At 44.5% G+C, this 10,033-nt stretch overlaps 1 long non-coding RNA gene across 2 annotated transcripts; it reads right to left on the minus strand.

Moving 5' to 3' along the window:
- Nucleotides 1-859: 859 nt before the first annotated feature.
- On the minus strand, nt 860-2,197 carry LOC127974703 (uncharacterized). 2 transcript variants are annotated; one of them, XR_008157351.1, is made up of 4 exons: nt 2,075-2,197; nt 1,521-1,594; nt 1,355-1,400; nt 860-1,294 (listed from the first exon to the last, which is right to left on the minus strand). It is a non-coding gene; the product is annotated as an uncharacterized LOC127974703 (long non-coding RNA). The 2 variants fall into 2 exon arrangements; XR_008157352.1 differs by lacking the exon at nt 1,355-1,400 and having other exon boundaries at nt 860-1,280.
- Nucleotides 2,198-10,033: the final 7,836 nt, after the last annotated feature.

Genomic DNA, 10,033 nt, shown 5'->3' on the forward strand with positions numbered 1-10,033 from the left:
TCTCTCTCTCTCTCTCTCTCTCCCAGGGTGTGTTACATTTGTCAGATGGGAGGATGGTTATACCGGCAAAATCTTTAAAGGATCTGACATTTTGGCAAGAGATGAGGCTCCTGTGCAGCTGCAAGATCTTAGATCAGGAGACCCTGTTTTAGCAAAGTGGTCAGATGGTAAATTTTGTAAGGCCACTGTTGAATATATTTCAGGGGAAGATCAGGCTGCCAAAAGGCCAAAAGGCCAAAAGGCCACAAACTCCACAGGAGTCCTTTTTAAATATGTTAAAAGGCGATGAGCCATCAGACATAATGCCAGGGTCTGACACCATTATAATAGATAGGAGCCCACTGCCTGAGCATGGCGAGAAAATCCCATCGCTGAATCCATCACCTGACGGGGGACATGCAACAGGCCGCAACACAGCTGGACCACCACCCTATGGGTAGGTATGTCATAATTATTACATAATCGCCTGGGCCCATGAGTTCAACACTTTTTATCATTATCTGATCAGATTTGGCAAAGTTCAAAACCCAAAATAAACAGCATTAGGATAACTCTGTTATCCAATCTATGATAATAGAATAGGCTATATGCACAGCTCCACTACTTCCTGAACTTAAGGCTGCTTTTTTATTTCCTGCCTTACATTATTGGACAAACTGATTAATCCACGTGTGTATGAGTCACAATGGTCAGACACAAGTGGATTAATCAGTTTGTCCAATAATGTAAGACAGGAAACAAAGGAGCTGCCTTAAATTCAGGAAGTAGTGGAGCTGTGCGTAGAGCCCATTACTGTATTTCAATAAATAGTATGTGAATGACTCGTGGGCCCTGATGAAAATTATTTGCTATTATTTTTGCTTAATGATCAGAATCGTTTACGTTCATCTTTTTACGAGCTCACGTCACAACATATTGTGATCTTGTTGTTCAGCTATTTCCAGTATTGAAATGTTTTATGTTTTTAAAATATAAAATTATTATAAATATGGCAGATTTTGGTCATAGTACATTTATTTTCATTATTGTGACTGGCCATCATATACATAAAAAAAAGAGTAGACAGCCCCAGTTGTCAAGGCAGCAACTACCTTTCATTTATGTCTATGCCAGTCAGTTCTTTGTAGTCATTGGTCAAATCTCTTCTGGGCAATTTGAGTTTACAGAAATGTCATCTCTGGTTCCATGTAATTTTATTATAGCTCTGCCAAAGGGGGGAACATTGGTCCATCACCCTACAGAGGCCATACACCCAGCCCATCACCGTACAGCCTCAACACCTCTGGTCCATCACCTGGTGGAGGCCATGCAGCCAGCCCATCAGCGTACAGCCTCAACACCATTGGTCCATCACCCTTCAGAGGTCATACACCCAGCCCATCACCATACAGCCTCAACACCTCTGGTCCATCACCTGGCAGAGGCCATACACCCAGCCCATCACTGTATGATCTCAACACCTCTGGTCCATCACCTGGTGGAGGCCATACACCCAGTCCATCACTGTATGATCTCAACACCTCTGGTCCATCACCTGGTGGAGGCCATACACCCAGCCCATCACCGTACAGCCTCAACACCTCTGGTCCATCACCTGGCAGAGGCCATACACCCAGCCCATCACTGTATGATCTCAACACCTCTGGTCCATCACCTGGTGGAGGCCATACACCCAGCCCATCACTGTATGACCTCAACACCTCTGGTCCATCACCTGGTGGAGGCCATACACCCAGCCCATCACTGTATGATCTCAACACCTCTGGTCCATCACCTGGTGGAGGCCATACACCCAGTCCATCACTGTATGACCTCAACACCTCTGGTCCATCACCTTGGTGGAGGCCATACACCCAGTCCATCACTGTATGATCTCAACACCTCTGGTCCATCACCTGGTGAAGGCCATACACTCAGTCCATCACTGTATGATCTCAACACCTCTGGTCCATCACCTGGTGGAGGCCATACACTCAGCTCATCACCGTACAGCCTCAACACCTCTGGTCATCACCTGGTGGAGGCCATACACCCAGCCCATCACCGTATAGCCTCAACACCTCTGGTCCAACACCTGGCAGAGGCCATGCAGCCAGCCCGCAAGAAAATGCATGGACACCATGTCAGGATTGTAAGGGGGAGTTTGAAATAATCCTACAGGAAAAGAGAAGGATTGATGAAGTCATCTCGAGAATAGGCAAGTAATTTCTAATTGCTAATTCATTCGTGATGTAATTGTTCTGTACCTATATTAGTGATTGGCCCTTGAACACAACACTGTTTGAACTATCCTAGAAAAAAGGCAGAAAAGGGGGTTGTGGCGTTAAAAAGTATAAATGGAATGGGAAGGTTTATAAGCTAAGCTTATTTATTGCACATAATCCTTGATATTGTTAGCAGATTAGAAATAACACTTAACAATTAAATTATAGCAATAATATATTATAGTATGAACATAATTTAACAGCACAACAATTCATTATATTAATTATTATTGTGATAGTTTAATGAAAGTGCGTAAATGGGCTAAAGGTGATCAAATTAATCTGAACTGGTACAATTAAGTAAAATCCATTTTCACTCCTTTTTCCTCAATATTAATATAAATTAAGTGCAGCAGTATTCGTTTTGAGTTCTTGTTTCATCTTCTTGGGCGGGCCACCCAAGTAAAGCCTTTGTAGGAACACACTAGTTAATGGAGGGCTACTAAAGTCTTGGGACATATTTAAACATGCCTATATGTTTGGCCTTACATAGGCATTCTTCAGGCTATGTAGAAAGACATGACACCACACGAACAAGCTACTGTATATGCATCCATTGGTCCCATAAGTGCAATAACCATCAGCTGTGGAAAAGGGGAATACTCAAGTAGACATCATTGGAAGATAGATGTTTAGAATTAACACAGGACATCAGCTGTAATCAATATAATCAAGGCTTGACAAAAAACGACAAGGAAAAAAAATGAAATGGAAATGTTTTCTTGTGACAAGAATTAAGATTTTTTTTGTTTTTTATTATGGTTTGTTTGTCAAGCCTTGGTTTTATTAATGATCTCTCAAGTGTTCATTCTATATACCTCCCACAGACTTATTCCAAAGTGTCTCTCTAAATATTTTTTTTTTTCTTGTGGTGTTGTAGCCTATGCAAGGTTATCTAGGCATGTTTTAATTATGTTCAAAAATTAACTTGCCTGCCATTAAAGCTCTTTAACCATTTTAAAGAGTAGCTTTGTATTTTCTCACTCTTGTATTGTTTGTACTATTTTTCCCTTTCAGATCCAGGCCAGGTCAGAGAGTTTTAGACTCTCTGTGACTTAATTGGAGAGAGATTTTGTGGCAGCCAAGCTTCACCATCAGGCCAGCAGGAGCTGTTTCCTGGGAGCGGCATATTCATCTCATCATTCCGCCTGGCTGCCATAAATCACGCATCAAAACCAAATTGCATGCGTCTGTTTCATGCACTTTTTGACCATTTCTTCACTGTTGAGGTGTGTCAAAATGCAGTGCCCTTTGGTCGCCCTGGCAACAACCCCTCAGGAAAGGGAGGAAAGCAGGTCCTTGACCGTAAAAAAGTTGACTGAATCCTAAGTACGTTTTTTAAAAATTAGGCTCTGTGTGTTTTTAGGCCAGGGTAGTGGGAATGATTATATCCAATCATGACAGTGTAGCAATGATTGATGCAAAGTCTGCGAAACTATTTCTGGCAGACAACTCAAGCTGCACCCATGCTGATCAGCTGATCAGTCACATGCACTCCTCATCCAAGGTTACCTTCTCATCCCTGGCTATGCTCCTGTCCCGATGCTACTTCCTGCTCTGCTGCCTTGCTGCTGCATACATCTTGCTGCTGCTGTCACCCATAAGCCCTCCAGGATTTTGCGGGCTTTTGTTGTGATTGTTGTGGGCTAAAATGCCTAATATTGCGGCAGGTTTTCTAAAAAGTTGTTATGAAAGTTGCAATTTTTTTTATAGGTTAAAACTGCAAAGGTAGATAGATTTTTACCATATTATGCTTTTTGTATTTTTCACTTTCCTTTATTGTGATATATAGGTGCTGGTCATATAATTAGAATATCATCAAAAAAAAATTTATATCAGTAATTCCATTCAAAAAGTGAAACTTGTATAATGTATACATTCATTCCACACAGACTGATATATATATCAAGTGTTTTATTTCTTTTAATTTTGATGATTAAAACTGACAACTAATGAATTCTCCGCGTATATTTAGTCGTGGCAAAGTGTTTTTTAATTGTCGATTTCTGTTTATGTTTGACAACTATATTGCACATCTTTCAAAACAGTTTACCCCCGCTTTCGTAAAGAACACCTGGGGGGTATTGCACAAAACTAGGACAAGGGATTAAGCTGGGATTTTCCAGTTATCCTGGATGAATTTAGTCTTGACTTGTTTGCACAAAAGCAGAGGCACCTTAGTTACCATGGAGATTTATTCTGTGCAGCCAGGATTTATTAATCCTGGGGCCTTTTCTGTTCACTCAGCAGTAGTTTTATATTATTGTTATCAGCCTGTATTAAAATACAATAGGTGCATAATTGATGTTCAGTTAAGCACTATTACTATTTAAAGTTGTGACCAAGCCAAGATGCACATACTAGACTTGATCAAGCCTCGCTTTTTCAGTTATCCTGGATTTGTTAAATTCTAATTTTGTGCAATAGCCCCCTGGATACTGTTTTTCACCGCCTTTTGCTGTTATTTTTGTAGGCAAATGTGAGACATTGGTAGCACACATACATGTCTGCGGCGTCTTCTGAACAAAACAAGGAAGTGAGTTTGCTGACGTATGACAACTCCCTTTGCAGGAGAACGCAATGATTGGTCAAAGTTGCAGAAACGTTGCGGTGATTGGTCCAAATTGCAAATCGCACCGAATTCACAGGGATTTGTTGAATTTGCGTTAATAGTTGCGATCTCGACATCGCAAAATCCTGGAGGGACTGATTAGGTTTTGCAAACCCACCTCCTCCCCAGCATCCACCTTTGAGCTCTGTCTTCATTCCCTGTAATGTCTTGCGAAGCAGATCATTCAGGGAACAAAATTTCTGAGTCAGAGCCTGATGCCAAGCCTGATGCCAAACCTGCTGCATCCATGCTCAAGGATGCTGTGCTTCAGCTTGTAATGCTTATAAATTATTTGTTCTAATTTCAGAGTTGTCTGACTAACTGTTTAAACCAGAGTTTAAAGTTTAAAACCAGAAATGAAGTTTTATCCAGTATCACTTAGGGCTGTACTAGAATAATCGAATATTTGAATATTCATTCGGTGGGGTGGCATTCGATTTTCAGTTTTGAGATTCGAATATTATTATTTTTTTTTCAACACGTGACTTCCGGCGCGGACTCATTCTCACTCATGCTTGAACCACCCGTTGGCGAACGTAGTGATTTATTTCATCTCATACTGAAGAGGTACAAAATGCCCAAGACCTCAGCTGTTTGGGAGCACTTTAAATTAAGTGAGGATGACAAGACAAAGGCAGTGTGTCAAATATGCGATTTGAAACTGGCCTACCACGACAGCACCACAAGTTTGAAAAATCACCTGAGTTCTGTAAGTAGCACGCAGCAAAAAAAAAAAAAAAAAAGAAAAACTGCTTTTATGCGCTTAATTTGCTATGATAAATAGGCTAATTGCAAATACGACACTATTTAAAAACATAAAGCAGCACAGGCTAATAATAATTTGTTTATAGGTACATCCACAGGTATCGCAGCCATCAACATGCTCAACAAAACCCAAAACTTCACAGCAGATCCTGCAATTCCTAAAACCGTTAACAGAGAAAAGAAAGAGAGAGATAACAGATGCCATAGTGGAGTTTGTCGCTATGGATATGAGGCCCGTTAATGTAGTTGAAGGCGAAGGCTTCAGAAAATTAATGAAGATAATGGAGCCAGACTACACTGTCCCAAACCGTTCCAGTATTTCAAACACCCTGTCTCTTAAATACAGCGATCTGCGAGGCCAAATTTATGCTCTCGTTGAAAAAGCTACGGCCTTAAGTTTCACAATGGACATCTGGACTTCCGTGAGTATGGAGGCATATATGGCTGTCACCTATCACTTTATAACTCAGGAGTGGGAACTCTCTGCCTTCGTTTTGGAAACCAAAGCATTTGAGTCAAGCCATACAGGAGTCAACATTGCACAACAGCTTGGAGACGCGGCAGATGCATTCACAATTCCAAATTACAAGCGAATAGCCATTGTTCACGACAATGCCAGCAATATGAAGCTGTGCACCGAGACGCTGAATAAAGAACAGGAGAAATGGGGAACCGTTCAAGGGGTCTGCTGCTCAGGACACACGCTGCAACTATGCATAAATGAAGCTCTGAAACTGGACCGAATCCGTCGCACAGTTTCAGCTGCCAGGAATCTCGTAGGGCACTTCAAAAAAAGTGCCAAGGCTACAGCTGCTTTGAAAGAGAAACAAACGCAGCAGAACGTTGTACAACACAAACTCATTCAAGATGTTGCTACTCGTTGGAACTCTACGTATGAAATGCTTAACCGACTGGTGGAGCAGCGATGGCCAGTGACAGCTGTTTTGTCAGATCCCAGCATCACTAAGAAAGGAAATCGCACCCTTGACTTGACAGGAGACCAGTGGAAACTGGCACAAGAGACATGCTCCCCTGCTCACACTCACAGAACTACTATCACAGGAGGCAAACTTGTCGTTGTCGGCAACAGTGCCAATGCTCTTTAACCTGAAGAAACGCCACCTGTCACCAGAAGAGGATGACAGCCCCTGCCATCAGAGAAATGAATAATACCCTTGTCAAGGAGATCGACAGCAGATGGGAACTGTTAAATTTGGAACCCACCAGCATCTATCTCCTTTCTTCAGCACTAGACGTGAGATTTAAGCATCTTAAATTCCTTGAGGATGAGAAGAAGGACCTGGTATACATTGAGGTTAGACTTATATTTTTATTACTACTATATAATAGTAAATAATTAAAATGTATTGTGATTATGCCACTAAGATTATTGTGTGCGCTACGCGTAGATTAGACTAAGAAAATGCTATTTGTTTAGGTTGTCAGACTAGCTGAACATCAGCAACAGATCGTTCGCAAGGGAGAAGAGCTGTCAGCAAGCCACGGAGAAGAGGAGACGGATGCGCCACCACCACCCACCAAAAAAAAAACAGCAGGAGATTTCAATGCTGATGCAGGCTGATGATGAAGAGGAAGAAGAACGCGGAGACAGCGCAAAGACAGAGATGGAGCAGTATTTGAGAGATGCTACTAAATTACAGTCGGGCCCACTGGCATGGTGGAAGCAAAACAGTGACCGCTACCCTAAACTGGCATTTGCAGCCAAACACCTTCTTTGCGTTCCGGCCACTTCAACTCCATCAGAGCGCATTTTCTCAAAAGCTGGCTACATCGTCAACAAGACCCGAAGTTCCCTTTTACCAGAAAATGTGGACAAACTCATCTTCCTCGCACACAACATGAAACGAGTATAGGTAGTTTCACAATAGTTTCCAACCACTGGGTTGCGATTTATATAGGCTAAGTGTTTGAAAGAGCCTAAATATTTTTGTCATTGAAATGTGAGCTGTCTAGCTAGGCTAACATTACCTTGTTCTATTTAACCTATTACAGTTTATTCTATATAAGTGTCACAAACGAGACAGGAGGCAGACAGGATGGACCGTTTTATTAGCAGAATGCTCCGAACCAGACGGGAATATCAGAGTGAGAGCGAGTATGGACCAATATCAATACAACTGAATGATCTCTGATCACAGTAAGTGGAAGTGGAATCACCGAAGGAGGACTGAAGGCAGAAGAAGACTGGCCGATCTTTGAGGGTTCTCAGAAGATTCGCGGATTCTCAGGCGAGTGTTGAGATAGAGTCTGTAAGCCATGTAATGACGAGATCAGACGGAGACTGAAGGTTGAGAGTGGGTATATAAGGGTGAGCAGTGATGAAGGATAGCAGGTGACGGTGATGAGGATGAAGAGATGCAGGTGATGACAATTAATATTCAGGGGATGACGAGCGAGTGGGTGGAGGGAGTGATGATGATGGTGGTGGAATCCTGACAGTACCCCCTCCTCCCGAGGCGGCTCTTGACGCTTGAGAAGAGGGGCATTGGCGACGGCGAGGCCTACCACGACCTCTGGGGGCAGGACGATCAGGATGGTCTGCATGAAACTGGGTGAGGAGGGTTGGGTCCAGAATGTCTTCGCGGGGTACCCATGAGCGTTCCCCGGGGCCATAATCCTCCCAGTCGACTAGATATTCCAGCCGGGGGCCTCGTCGCCGCGAATCCATGATGTTGCGGACACGGTAGATAGGCTCCTCTTCTACTGGAACGGGAGGAGGAGGTAAGTCCCTAGGTCCTGGATCTGAGGGAGGAGAAGTGACAGGTTTAATGAAGGGTTTTAACAAGGAGATGTGAAATGAGGGTGAAAACTTGTAATGAGGTGGGAGGTTGAGCCTGTAAGTGACTTCATTCAGCTGCCTCTGCACGGTAAATGGTCCGATGTATCGGGGACTCAGCTTACGGCAGGGCAGGCGAAGGCGGATGTCTCGGGTTGAAAGCCACACCTTCTGACCCGGTTGGTACTGGGGAGGGTCTGTCCGTCGACGATCGGCTTGGGTCTTGTGCCTTCGCACTGCCTGTTGGAGGTGAACGTGAGCTGAGTCCCATACCCTCTCGCTCTGATGGAACCAATAGTCAACGGCTGGAACCTCCGAGGGCTCCCCAGACCAAGGGAATAGAGGAGGTTGAAAACCCAGGATACATTGAAAAGGAGTGAGCCCGGTGGTGGATTGCCTGAGAGAATTCTGGGCGTATTCAGCCCAGGGGAGGTAGCGGCTCCAGCTGTCCTGGTACTGGTGGCAATATGACCTGAGGTACCGTCCTATCTCCTGGATCTTCCGCTCAGTCTGGCCGTTCGTCTGAGGGTGGTATCCTGAGGATAGACTAACAGTTACCCCAAGTAGTCGGAAGAAGGCTTGCCATACCCGAGATATGAACTGCGGACCTCTATCCGATACTATATCTTCGGGAATTCCAAAATTTCTGAAAACATGGTGGAACAAAGCCTCCGCGGTCTCAAAGGCGGTAGGGAGTCCAGGTAAGGGGATCAGCTTGCAAGCCTTCGAGAACCGATCCACTGCTACTAGAATACAGGTGAAGTTGTTAGATTTAGGAAGGTCAGTCATGAAGTCTACACCTAGATGAGACCATGGACGACGGGGTATAGGAAGAGGTACGAGTTTACCCTCCGGGAGTTTTCTGGGAGTATTAGTGATGGCGCAGACTGAGCACCCTTGGACAAACCGGGAGACATCTTGGGAGATAGATGGCCACCAGTACCGTTGACTGAGGAGCGAGAGGGTACGCCTGCTACCTGGATGACCAGAGCCCGGAGCTGTATGAGCAGAGTCCAGAAGGGCGGTGCGGAATTGTTGAGGTACAAAGGTGAGCCCCTCTGGACCTCCCGGCGGAGCGGGATGGAGACGGTTTTCCTGGGATATCTGATCGTCTATGTCCCAGAGGATTGGACAGGCGAACACGGCTGGAGGGAGAATGGGTTCAGGGCGGTACTCCTCAGACGAGGAATGATAGAGGCGAGAGAGAGCGTCAGCTTTTCCATTCTTACAGCCGGGTCGGTAGGTAACAACGAAATCAAAACGGGTGAAGAAGAGAGCCCAGCGGGCCTGACGAGGATTGAGCCGCTTGGCTTCTTTGAGGTATTCCAGATTACGATGATCGGTGATTACTTGAAATTGGTGATTGGCTCCCTCCAGCCAATGCCTCCACTCTTCCAAGGCAAGCTTGATTGCAAGCAGTTCCCGATTTCCGATGTCATAGTTTCGCTCCGCCGGGGACAGCTTCTTGGAGAAGAAGGCACATGGATGGAGTCTGGAAGGTTCACCCTGCCGCTGGGGGAGGACTGCTCCTACTCCAGTTGAAGACGCATCAACCTCGACGACAAATGGCAGATCTGGATCAGGATGGGCGAGGAC

This window comes from Carassius gibelio, chromosome B16 (genome assembly GCF_023724105.1).
Source record: "Carassius gibelio isolate Cgi1373 ecotype wild population from Czech Republic chromosome B16, carGib1.2-hapl.c, whole genome shotgun sequence".
Taxonomy (NCBI): domain Eukaryota; kingdom Metazoa; phylum Chordata; class Actinopteri; order Cypriniformes; family Cyprinidae; genus Carassius; species Carassius gibelio.